The sequence below is a fragment of the Nestor notabilis genome, unplaced genomic scaffold (genome assembly GCF_000696875.1).
Source record: "Nestor notabilis isolate BGI_N333 unplaced genomic scaffold, ASM69687v1 scaffold3124, whole genome shotgun sequence".
Taxonomy (NCBI): Eukaryota; Metazoa; Chordata; class Aves; order Psittaciformes; family Psittacidae; genus Nestor; species Nestor notabilis.
Genome location: NW_009924068.1, coordinates 128,745 through 141,711, shown reverse-complemented (window position 1 = coordinate 141,711; position 12,967 = coordinate 128,745). Strand labels below are relative to the sequence as shown.

At 42.8% G+C, this 12,967-nt stretch overlaps 1 protein-coding gene across 1 annotated transcript in view; it reads left to right on the top strand.

Moving 5' to 3' along the window:
• Window positions 1-12,967, top strand: part of RUNX2 (runt-related transcription factor 2) — an 85,180-nt gene that overhangs the window by 37,177 nt on the left and 35,036 nt on the right. The gene's annotated exons all lie outside the window — the stretch shown is intronic.

Below are 12,967 nucleotides of genomic sequence, written 5' to 3'. Positions count from 1 at the left end.
GTTGTTTGAAGAGACGAGAATAAAATCCCCCTGCCACTCTTGCGTTGCAGAGATGTTTTCCACTGGTGTACTGTAGTGGGCATCCAAGCTTAATGACTCACCAAGTAATAATAAAATAGTTTGGGAGTATTTGAAGCACATGCTGGTGATGATCCAATGTGTTCTAGCATCTTTCTTAGCTTAAAGCATATATTTCTACGTGTGTGTGTGTATATATATATATATATATAAGTAGGGCTGTACTTATGTGCTTCTGTACAATTTTGAAAGCTGTCAACTTCACAGCTGCCCACTTTAACAACTTGCGATGTTTATAACTAGGCATTTACAACTTCTGTTTCTTTGATTTTTCTTTTTCCAGCAGATTGCACCCAGAATGTAATGCCCAAATGGATATCTAATTAGCAGTGAAATAATGGAGTAGTTACAGCAGGGTCAAAGTAAAGCCTGTGAGGGGTAATCTTATTTAAGAAATTAACTCGGGGGAGGATTGTGCAGCTCAGGGCACTGTTAATAGGACAGAGGTTTCCATGTTGCATATGCTACATCCTGTCTAGTGGCCAAAACTTAGTGCCCTCTGAGCTCCCCCAGAAATAAAAATCAGGTCCTGTTTGGACTGTTCTCCATCATGCCTTCAGGAGGAGTCCACTTTCTACTAAATTTGGTATGTCTGGAAGCAGTAAAGGGGGATCAGGGGGTTATGTGGGATGAGCTCCTGAAGAGCTCCCTGCAGAGGCAGCCACAGCAGTCATACAGGACATCTTGCCTGCAGTAGTCCCATCCTTTCCCAGGCTTTCCCTGGCAGTTCATCAGCGCAGTCTGCCACACCATGAATGGCATCACCCGCTGCTTGTGCTGGCCACCCTCCAGCTCTGTCTCGGAGGCGCATCCCCCTCACTGCCTGCATTCCTGGAGATCTGTTACCTTCTGGTAGCCAAACGCACAGGCAACCGGGGCAGGGGGCGAGATTTATTCTCCAGGACTCTGTTTTCCTATTGCGTTTTAAGTTCACAGGAGGCTCCCCATTACTAAACAAACTTTACAACTGTCGGCAAAAGGGTCAGCCCCCCTGCCAGAGCCCTTCAGAAAACCAGGCATTCCTCACAGCCAGACGCAGTTGTCTCACTCACCTCCCTTCCCTCTGTCCCCCCTGGGGCTTTTGGTTGGAAGCATTGCCCCTAAGCAGGTTAAACACCTGGCTTAGCACTGAATTAGCAACCTGCAAAGCCCGTAAGGAAAGGCTTAAGTTTGGCCAACAACTTGTACCTCATGCACTTGCAATACTCTGCTGAGTTTTGGGTATGATGTTATTAAAGAGCCGGTCGGGTAGAGGCAGCTTGCCTTAGGGCTGCAGGGTTTTAATGTGAGATGAATGTATGTAGGGCTGGAGTTCCTGTACGAAAGATGGGATTTGTGTTTATGTAGCTCACAGCAGAATGTAGCTTTTCTTTTCTTTTCTGCCAAAGGAAAAAAAACCCAGTGGAGATGGTTATGAATGAAGCACTTCCAGAAGGAAATAATGCAAATAATGAGGCTGTTTTGTTGGAAAATCCCAGGATTTTATAATCTCTCACTGCACTGAGTTCTCTACATTCTCATAGAATACATCGGCTGTCCGAAACATCTGCTTCCAGGCTTAGTGGTTTGGGTTTTTTTCCCAAGAAGTTTGTCTTTTTGATGTCCCTTGTTCTTCATACTGGCATGGAGAGGAGTACATGAGTTTTAGCAAAAGGGGGTGGCCAGGGCTACTCTGTGTGGGACCATACCTCTCTGAGTAACTAACAGATGCATAAATAAGAAAGTAACTAAAACCAGCCGTGGACTAGTATTCTGGACCTTCATCTGGGGATGCAGGAACATTCTGGAGCATTGGGCATGGAATTCTAGTTTTACTTTTTTGTGTCTCCTGAAAACTAGTGGAAACTCTAAACAGCAAGAGTTGTGCTTGCTAAATTTATGGTGAAATCAATCTTATAATATCCACTATGAGGCAAAGAAATGGTTATTCTGAAGTTAGAGCCATAGGAAACTCTGGCACAGGGGGGTTAAGAGCAGTACTTCCAAACTCAGGTTCCTTGTGGTCTGGAATACTGAAGCAGAAACAGCCCTCATTTCACCCTGCCCTTTCATGGCAGCTGGAGATGCTGAACCCTTTGCAGCTTCAGGCCCACAGTCAGCATGAGCTGCCTGACTTCATGTACTCATGGTAAAAATATTGTGTACGTGACTTAACCAAGCACAGACAATCACTCAGTCCTAGAACAGTAGGGCTAAAAGAAACCTCAGGCGACCTAGTCCATTTTTCCTCAGAGGAAGTATTATATATACTTAGATCATCACTGACATCTGTCCAAATTCTTAAATCCTCCAGTACTGTGCCTTCGACTTACTTACCAAGTCTGGTTTTCTTTGTTTTTTTCTTTTATACTTAAAAAGAAGTCTGCTAATACCACACATTAATCTCTTAAGTCTCCTCTACCTCAAATGAAGCCAACTTTTTCTTGTTCTGTTTTCAGCTGACATAGAGATCAATTGATTACTATTTTCTTTAGAAAACATTTTACTCTTATCATGTTCTTGCCTGCTTGTCTCTTTTCTAGACTAAACAAATGTATTTCCTTCAACTTTTCCATATAGGTCATGCTTTCTAAATCTCTTATCGCTCCTGTTTCTCTTCTCTGTATTCTTTCTCATTTGTCTGTATCTTTCTTAGCGGGTCTTGTCCCAAAAATGGATAAAACAGTCCTGCTGATGTCTCACTACGTCTGAGCTGAGTGTCATAGTTCCCTTCTATGTCTTCCATGCAACGTAACCATTAATCTTTCCCAGGAATGCATTTACTTATTATTTTATTTTAGTTTTTAAAACAACAGAATCTTATTATAGACTCATATTCAACTTGTAACTCCGTGCTACCCTTAGATCTGCCTCCACAGTGCTGCTGGCTAGTAGGTTTGTTGTTGTGATGCATTCAAACATTTGTACAATGCACTTCTTCCGCATGCCATTTTACTAAAGACATGTCAAATAGAATTTGTCCAATTGCTGAGATCATTTTGAATTCTGACCCCTCTCTCCAAAGTCTGGAGGACTCCTTCATACTGGAAATCATCTCAAGATTTAATCATAATGATTTATATTGCATCATCCAAGTATTAAAGAAAATAATAAATATTAATTGGCCAAAGATCCATAAAATACCTTATAATTCAGTGTCACTAATGATAGTCATTGGGCAATCTTGTGACTCCGAACTCCCACCCATGCATCCCGTATGGCTGTGTTTTAGCCTTTAAATGACACTTTCTTTCCCTCAAACACCTGAAAGCAGAGATTAATCAATCCTAGCTTCCACCTGAGCAGAAATGCCCCTGTTGGTGTTTGCAAATACAGGTGGAGTATAGCAAGGGTTTGATAAACACAGAGACTCACCTCTAGGATTGGTGGCAGGATCTTCAGGCCAACATGCCTTCTCTTAACATGCCAACTGCATCATTTATGTGCAGCCTAAGGCTGTCCATCTTCAAAATTTACACATTGTACAGGTGCTCTGCAAGCGCACTGATTACAGAGAAGGTTAAGTACCTTCTGCAATGTGAAAGATGCCCCCAAAAATCCACTCACTGCCAGAAGCACGAGACTTTTTTTGCACACTTGAGTATAAAAATAAGAGGAAAGGATGGTGTTAGGCATAATTTTTACTCAGGGAACCAGCAATTCTTTGTACCTTTCAGGAGGAAGAAAGGGAGACATGCATCAAACTGTCATTACGAATTTGATGCCACAAACCTAAGCTCATGGACCTGCCAGGAGTCTGTAAACCTTTCAAAGGATACGCCTGGTTTTGACATTGAAAATAAAAAAAAAAACCTACAGATTTTTGTGGGAACACACAGATGGGCCAGCACCTAAATGACATTTGTCAACAGCCAGACAGACTGCACATAAACTGGATAGATGTCCAGTTTTAGAAGGACAGGTTAATTACTCTGTGTGCTATGCCTGGGAACAAATAGTGCTTGGCCTGTTTTATTTGCTGAATAGGAAAAAATGTTTGAGGATGTCTTGTTTTTTTAATAGAGTGCTGCATCCTGGCTTCTGCCTCCATGTACGCCTGAATGTGTAGGTGCCCTTTGTGTAACAATTACTTGATACTACTCAAAATACTTGGCGCTGTGAGGAGGGGATTGGAATGCAATAAGAACACTTTAGCAGGTCTGAGGGTAAACTCCAGTAGTTTTGGAAGGAGAGGGTAGGGTTTTCAGTGTATGTCTCTCCCTTCCTTGGCATTCACAGACAATAAGAATACAAGGATTAACATAGTAGACTCCACTTATTACACTTGGGTGGATAAAGCAATTACCTGTCTATCACGGCTGTTGTAAATTGTGCAACAGTATTAACATGGGTGGATACATGGATAAATGCTACTCTGCCACAGAGGGTGCTGATACACAAGATAATCCTTCAAGTCGAACTTGTAAAGACTGTTTTCTTTTGGAGTTTATATCATATTACCCCTGCCAGTGTAGATTCAAATGGCATCTTTTTTATTTTTAATGTTTTCAGGTTTCTTTAGCCAGCTGAATTTTATTAGTAAGGTTATTTTAGAAATATCCTGCTTTAATCAAGTTTGAACAATCTGCTTAAAACCTGCAGCATGGATATAAACACAGTAGTCCTATAACACAGCGAAACAGTGTGTTGAAAGATAGAATGCAAACACGCACACATCCATCTATTATTGCTCAACTGTTGTTTCTTAAATGCCTGAATTCCCATTGTAACCGCAGTGTTCAGCCTGCGACGTGGTCCTGGGTTTGGGGGTGTAAAACAAAACCAGAAATGAAAATGCACCTTATTGATGTCTAGAGAGCAGAGCAGTGTAGCATTGGAGAGCTCTTAGGCTAGATTTAAACTAAGTGCCTTAAATCTGTTTTAATGGCTGTGTTTATATCGCCCCCCTTTTCATTCTTTTCAAGTAATCAGGTTTCGCAAGCGTTAAGAAAACCATCCCCTCCTGCCAGCTGGAGGGAGACCAATTCAAGGAGATCTTTTTTCTCTCCCCCCCAGCCTCACCCCCTTCATTTGCTATGATCTTTACTGCCGATTGCTGCAGCAAGCAACAGAAGTTAGTGGGCTTTATGTAGGACAGCTACCTTTGAGGTGTGGGGGGAAAGCTTTATTCCTCAAAGACATTGCTGGGTTAGCATGAGGATGATAAAGTCAGAATGAGGAGCTCTTGCGCTTTTGTGGGGCAGCCCTTGCTCTCCCTTTTCCCCCCTTCTGTTAAAAAAAGAGGAGGAGGAGAAGGGGGAGAGCGTAACAGATACCAGCGTGCAAAGGGAATTAAGGTAGGGACCGAGACTTGCGTGAGAGCCTCTGTTTATATGAGTTGTCTTTAATGTCTCTGAGCAGCGATGCCAGCAATGTTTAGCTGGTTTCTTGGCACACGTGCACACAGATTCCTTTATGTTCATGAAGGATGGATGAAAAAGGTGGAGGCAGAGCATCGTGGAGCAAGGGGGTCCCACCTGCTCCCTCCTCAACCCAGCCAGTTTGGGCTGATGTTCATACAGCGTGTTGCTCAGCTTTGCAGAACAAGCTTCAAGATCCAAGTCAGAATTCAAAAGCTTTTCAAAAAGAAAGGAAGAGGAAAAATCAGAACAATACAGCAAGGGGAGGCCTTGCTCACTTACTGGTGAGCCGAGGCTGTGCCGCAGCAGACGGGCAGAGCAGAGGGCAGCATGAATCCTGCAATGCTGGGATGAGTTGAAGGGCATGAGGGAGCCAGTGCAAAAGCAACCCAACTCGAGCCCCTTCCTGCTCTGCTTGTCCTTTTTCTCAAAGCACCGTTTTGGTTTCATTCATTAAATATTCTGGGTTTGTTGCTTTAACACAACTTTCCCTGTGCAGGCTTCCTGGCCAGCTCAGCCTCTGCCAGATGCCCCCCATTGGTCCCTTCTCTGCCTGTAGAGCAGCCAGGAGCCCTACTCCGAGCAAGCATTTTTCTCCTCTCTACATAGAGAAACTTCAGGAGCAAGAGGCTCCTTTGCAGCTTAACCCCCCTGACCTCTTGATCTGTCTTTCAGTTGAATGCATGCTTTCCACAGAGCCCAGCTCAATTTTAAAAAGCATTGACAGCATTTCCTATCCTCAAAGGCTTTACGATGGTTGAGTTAGAGTGGTTCCCATGGGCATGAACGTTGAACAGGTTACACATACACAGAATCATTTCCCCTCACCGTTCCTGGCCCTCCCTCTGACCTGCTGGAAGCTCTGGCTTGGTCCCATGCTGGGTGGTCTGCCAATCGAGATGAGCTGAACTGACATTTGCTTTTCCTTCCAGTAAGTTGGTGGGTGGGGAGATGTCCATTGACACCAGAGATGCTTCATGGGCTTGGCCTCTACACTAAGGTTCAAACCCCTGCCTCTGCTCACCCTGTGTTGAAGCCACAACTCCAAGAAGACAGTAGCATAACTGGTTCTCCTGGGGTAGCTGGACCTGGCCTTTTTGGAGCCATACCAGTAGTCTGAAGACCTTTGGGAAAGCAGGGGTCAGGGAGAAAGAGCTCAGTGGGATTTTTGGCAATGGGCCACATTAGATTCATTGTATAGGAACAACATCCACAGCATACATTCCTCTGCCTTGATTTATTTCCATTTCTCCACAGTAGTTTCAGGTACAGGATTTACCTGCTTTGGGTAAAAACTGAGTCCTTTTTTTTTTAAGAACAAAGAGACAGGATCTTGTTTTCTGCCTGCGTCTGAGTGACTCCTGTTGACACTAATAGGGCTCTGTGTACAGTTGGGAGAATAAGCTCTTCAGTCTAATGCAAACTTATGCCCTCAGCTATTTAAAACACAAACATCTTTTTTTTTTCCTCCATTGAGTGAATTAGCTGCAGTTACTGCACCTATGTAGCTCCTTGTTTTATGAACCTTTCCTATGCACAGCCTATGGCCTAATTATGTAATTATGTCTCTTGGGTGGATTATATTTTTCTTCTCATAATTGTGTCTTTACCCAAGAGACTGGAAGGGTTCCAAGCCTTCCCTTTTCCTGGGTAAAAACTGTTTGGCTCTTTTGTGTTTTGGGGTTTTTTTCATGAACTTTGCATTGGGTGCATTTGGTAGGACCGGGTGGGGAGAAGCCAGCCTGGGGATGACAGTTTGTCACAAGACCAGGGACACAAAAGCGACTCTTGTGACTTGCTGAAAAGATTTTTTTCCTTGCTGAGAGCTGGTGTGTGTTTTCTGGGCTTTTGGTGATTTATGGCTCTCTTATTTTTACCTCCAGTGTGTAGATTGACACTGCTTTGGAGTGACATCTTGCTGCAGTGATGTATTGTCTGAAATTTGTAACACAACAATGAATATTTCTGCTTCATGATGAATGCCTAGCATTATTCAGTCCCTGCATAACAGCTGTTAAGTAGCCTTAGGCTCAGGTCTCGGCTCTTTTACCGTGCATACATTTGGCTTCCTGACTTCAGCTTTGCAAGCCTGTAGATGAATTCACAGTCAAGCCCGTATCAGTATCTTCTACTTACACCTGATCCACAGGACCAAATGGGATGAAATGCAGGAAGACATCCAAAAAGAATTTAAGGAGATTTTGTGATGAAATTCAGAGGGCATGTAACCTAACTTTCTTGTGGTGTGAGACTGTCTCCTACTATACATACACAGAAGGTTGTAAACTAGGTGATACTTCTTTCTGCCACCCTTTAGCCAGAAGGAAAGTCTCTTTTCCAGTAAAGTTCTCTTCTTTTTCAATCGCAGCACCTAACCCAGAGCCATAGACAGCCTCAGTTACTGGCCCCACAGTTCGAAGAATTTCTTACTTGTTTGCCCCTTCCAGCTGTAGTGACTCCATGAAGTGATTCTCCAAACTTCACTACCTGATGCTGAGTGCAATCATGACATACAGCAAACAGAAACCATGGTGGTATTTCATGTTGGGTCATCACCCTCCATTCTGCTTGGGATGACCTAGCAAATGTGTCCCCAGCAGGTGAGAGCCCAGATTCTTACTTTCATGACCTTTCTGCCTTCCCTCAGCTCTTTTATGAAGACACCTGACTCCCATGATACTTCTTGTCAAGGCAAAAAAGATAGAACTGGGTGATGACTGAAAATAGCTAACCCGCCTGAGAGTGATAAAAGCATCTGTTGAAAATCTGGTAACCAGATCTCCTTGGTACCAGAAAAAACACACACACACACACAAACTGGTGGGTGGTGTGCATGGTACAAAGAAAGGGAGTCCCTGAGTGTCAGCATCTGGCAAAGCCACGTGTAGCATAATCTGATTAGTTTTCAGTTCCACACCCACAAGCTGAAAGATAAAAACACACACCCCTCCTCCCCGAAGGAGGTAAAAATCTTTAAGCATCAACACCACATTTACATTCTGCAAGTCAGCCTCTTCCATGGCCCGATTTACATCTTGACTTCTCCAGCGGAGTGGTGGAAGTTCAGTGTTGAGAGATGAGCTCACGTCCCTTTCCAGTTACCACATCCAGCAGACTCCAGATTGCTTTGCTTTGATCTGGGAGACATTCCTTCGTTTAGTTTAAACTGAAATGATTAAGCTGGAGATGAAGCCTTCTCACATCTCCTGCCATGCCTGGGATGTGATAATTGAATAGTCACTTCTATGGGCCATTTTAACATGTTCTGAGGCTGTCCTGGACCGGCGAGCTGAAGCAGCAGCACAGACACCAGGTGGCTGGCTGCAGTTTGCGCTGACCTTACTGCACTTTCTCAGTACTATTTTCTGGTTTGATTCTTGTAAAATGGCCACAGCTGGTACTGGGGTGGATTAATGGCAATGCTTTATGTCTCCAGAAACTAATACTCAGGTTGGTGTTTGACTTGAAATAGCTGAGTAGCAGAGACCAGGATATTGCTTGTCATTTTAGAGCAAATAATGGATTTCTAATATCTAACATGTTTTGTGCTGTGACCACAGACAAATCAGAACAGCTTGTAAAGCTTCTGTCTATTCATTCTTGATTTTTCCCTTTCCATCTCCTTGCCTGTGACCTGATCAATACCAATGGCTGCTGGGTCCCATCCTTATTCAATGACTCATGGGACAGCCTCAACCTTTTGACTACACTTCACATCCAAGACTCCCTGTGTCTGTAACCATTTTGTCCCTCTCCAAGCCCAATTAATTCCACAACGTCATCTTTGTAACAGAGCAGTCGGCACTAAATGCGGTGTTGTAGGGATTGGGATAGCTACAGCAGTATTTTATTCTATTCTTTATGTAGCTTTTATATTGCTTTTTAATGTACTCACTGCTGCAGCAGATCACAGATTCTCCCTGAGCTATCCACACTTGCTACCCTAATCTTTTTTCCTGAAATAAAATTATGCCTCATGATGGAGACCAAGGATACAGCTTTTCTTAGCACACTCCCCTGGGATCAGGAATTTCTCTGTCAACGGACACATATATCAATGAGAGATGAAAAGCAGCTTGTGGAATGAGTTTTAAACATGTATCACATATTTCATTGCTGCTGCTTATGTGCTACTCAGAAGGTGTTTTTAGAGAGTTTTCAGCCCATACCTCATGGCTGCTTTGTACTTAATAGGATTTTTTTTTTCTTTTTCTGCACAGGAACCAGGGCAAGAGATTTATTTAAGTTGCCCACACTTTTTTGTGAGTACCTCCTGAATATGAAGGTTTTGTTGAGTTTCCTGCTTATTTTCAATGTAAGCACGTCTTAGCTTATATGAAAGCATAGTAACCCATAACGTGCAAAGCTGTAATGTAATCTCATCTCACTGGGACGTTTCGCTGGGGGAGTGTGCCTCCTTCTGTGGATCTCTTTGTCACAACATGACTCCGTGTTACAACCCTAAATTTTGAATGTCCAGAAGGGGAAGGCAAGTCTGCCTTTGGCCCCTTGCTGGTTTCTGGGGACTTGCAGTTCCATTGATGCCTGGGGTCTTCCAGATGTGCATATAGATCTCTTTTCCCCACATTTTTATTTGGGGGGGGAGAAAGCAACACCCAAACCCACACATCTCCAGATCGTTTAAATTCAACCAGATGTGGGAATCTTTCTTCTTTTTTCTTTTTTGTGACCTCTTTTTTTTTCTTTTCTTTTTTTCCTTCTTTTTTTCCACCTGCCTATGCTGAAGTGCACTGCTACCATGCTGAATTTGGACTTTCTGTGATAGACTTAGTTCATTATAATAATAATACACATAATTAAATGCAAGCTATTTTCTAGCAGAGGTATGTTGAGGCAGACAAAGCGTGATGAAAAGAAAGCTGGGGGTTATCGTGCACAGATTAGTACAGGAGTGGTGACCTATATAACAAGTGTTCACTGAGTTATCTGAAGTCAGTAAAAATAGCTTGTGCATTGGTTTGGTGGTGATTCTTTAGCAAAAAGGGCACTGTCTGAACATAGCACAGGATTTTTGTACCAAAACTGAGATAAAATTCACTCTGGGGGTAGCTTCATTCCTAGATAAAGTCAGCCCTGGTGTGTGAGGCCAGAGATATGCTAATCATGTTTGCCTTATTTTGAGCCCTCCTGGTTTTGCCAAAATATGATTAGGAATTAGTAAAGGAGAAAAGGGAAGGGGAAGGAGATGTCTTAAAAAAGCAAAATGGAAAACACAAGTGGCAAAGGGAAAAGCAAATACATAAAATTGTGGAGGAAAAGAAAATGGAGAAGGAGGAATCCCAAAGGTGTACTGACTGTGCGCATTTGTGAAAGTTGTTTCTTCAGATTTAGCAGCACCCAGCTTGTACAAGTTGTAATTTAAATAGATTGAAAAGATAATGCTAAAGACAACCAAGTTAGATTTTATCCTGTTAATTAAGATGCCTTTACAGAGTTGTTAAAGCCTACCAAAAATCGTTCCTGATTTAAAGTGATTGATACCTCCTGTGGAGAGGGGTGGCTACCCATGAGAGCTGTAACATAGAGCAGCAAATTCTCCCTGAGGAGAAAGCTTCCGCCTACCCCGTGCTTTTAGACTGAGTCATCCTGGGGGAGAAAAATCATACTTCAAAGTGCAAAATAATGGGTCAGCTAATTAATTTTTTTAAATTGCCAGAGAAGTTTCTCCAAAATTAAATTCCATCCAGTTTCTTCTCATCTCACGACCTGAATCCTTCACTTGTCTATCTAGAACCGTGATTTCTCTGAATCTAGTTTGGATTTAGCTGTTTAGTACTGACAACACTTTGCCTATATATCCTGTAGGTGCCAAGGTCCCAGTTAGATGATGTGAACCCGTGTACTTCTGTGCTGTGGCGAGAGGTACCATAAAAAGACATTTTTTTAAAAAGTGGTGGTCTGGTAGTTCAGTCTTAAGATTCAGGTTCAATTCAGGCCTCATTTATGCTTTAAAAATAAATGAACCAGTGCCAGAAATTATTCTCTGGCCCTAAGACCTATGGGACAATCTGACCATGTCTTGCAAAGCTAAACTCTCATAGCCTCCAGACAGATGGCTGTGTTCACACTGCTGAGTGACAGTGTGGATTATCTCAAGCCTCTGGGGATCATCAGTAAGGGTTCAAGTCCAAACCCTACCAGGGACCCTTCTTATTATTAAAAGCATAAAAATATCCTACCCAGTTATTGCTTGTGGCTGTACCCTCAGCACTGCTTACAGGGACGGGGGCAGATGTGATTCTGGGTTGCCATCAGGGGTTTGTGCCCCCGTTTCAGCTTTGCCAGAGGCTTTTTGTGTGACCTTGGTTGGTAACTTAGGGTAAGATTCATTCCTTTTAATGTTGACTAATGGTGAGGGTGTCTAATTAAACTAGTCATGTGTGCTCCCTCTCTGATCAGAGAAGGAAGAGAAAGCAAATTCAGAAGGTGAATCATCCCATTTTAAGACTGGTTTCAGAGACAAATGGGATTAATTGCCCTCTGGAAGTAGCTATTTCTTTCCATTAACTGTAGAGGAAGTCTACATTAGAAGAGTTTAGACTAGATGCCTGATTTATGAATGGCTAAAGTTAAGTATAATTAGTCCTCACCTTAATCTCTATGCATGCCTGTTTCTCCGTATGTTGAATTATAGAAATAACACCTTCTGTGCCTCACATTCAAAGGTGCCGTTGGGCCAGAAGCATTCTCTAACTACTTTGGAAGGAAATTAAAGCCAGGAGCAAAAATACAACAGTTAGAGAGAAAAGCCTTTACTCTTGAAACATCTCAGTGATGATATGAGCAGTACCACTTGGGACATCCTGTTGTTTTTGCCATTTTTCCCCTTTACATGTTGGCAACGGAGCACCCACAACCAAGTGTTCCCAGCGTGGCCACAAGGCATGCGGGCAGTTAGCCTGTTTTGCGAGAGAGAAGTAGGAGCACTGAGGAAGGTTGCCCATGCAAGGGAGTGCAGGGCCCAGTCTTGGCCAGCAGTTTTGAAGGTTTTCCTTGCAATACTGCTGTTCTCAAATGACTATATATTCTTCAGAAAATCTCCCAGAGGAATGAAAGCTAATGACTAACTGTGACAGAGTTAAAGAAAAGGAAAAAAAAGGGGAGAACAAAAGCTTGCGTTTTCATAGCAAAAAATCCACAATATATAAACCAAGCATGGAATAACTGTCCCAGCTGATAACTTGTATTTACTTACGAGGCGTGCTTTTGGAAAAAAAAGGTTTGCCCCTTTAACTACCTAGTGTAGTTAAAGCAGCAAAAGAAAAAGAAAGAAGACAAAAAAGATCTTGTGTGGGTGTCCTGATAAGTGCTTATTCTGATCCAGATTGCAACATGTTGCACATCTTTATGGGCACAGTTGCGGTCGATAAGGTTTTCACCAGCACAAGCATGTCCCAACACAATTCCCCCACTGATGTCACTGTGTTATCGGGGGTAGCTGAGATACCTGTAAGTCCATTAAATCTAATAACAGGTCCTTAGAGGCCACTTTGGGGTTTTTTGGGGTGTGTTAAATTACTAAATCTTGT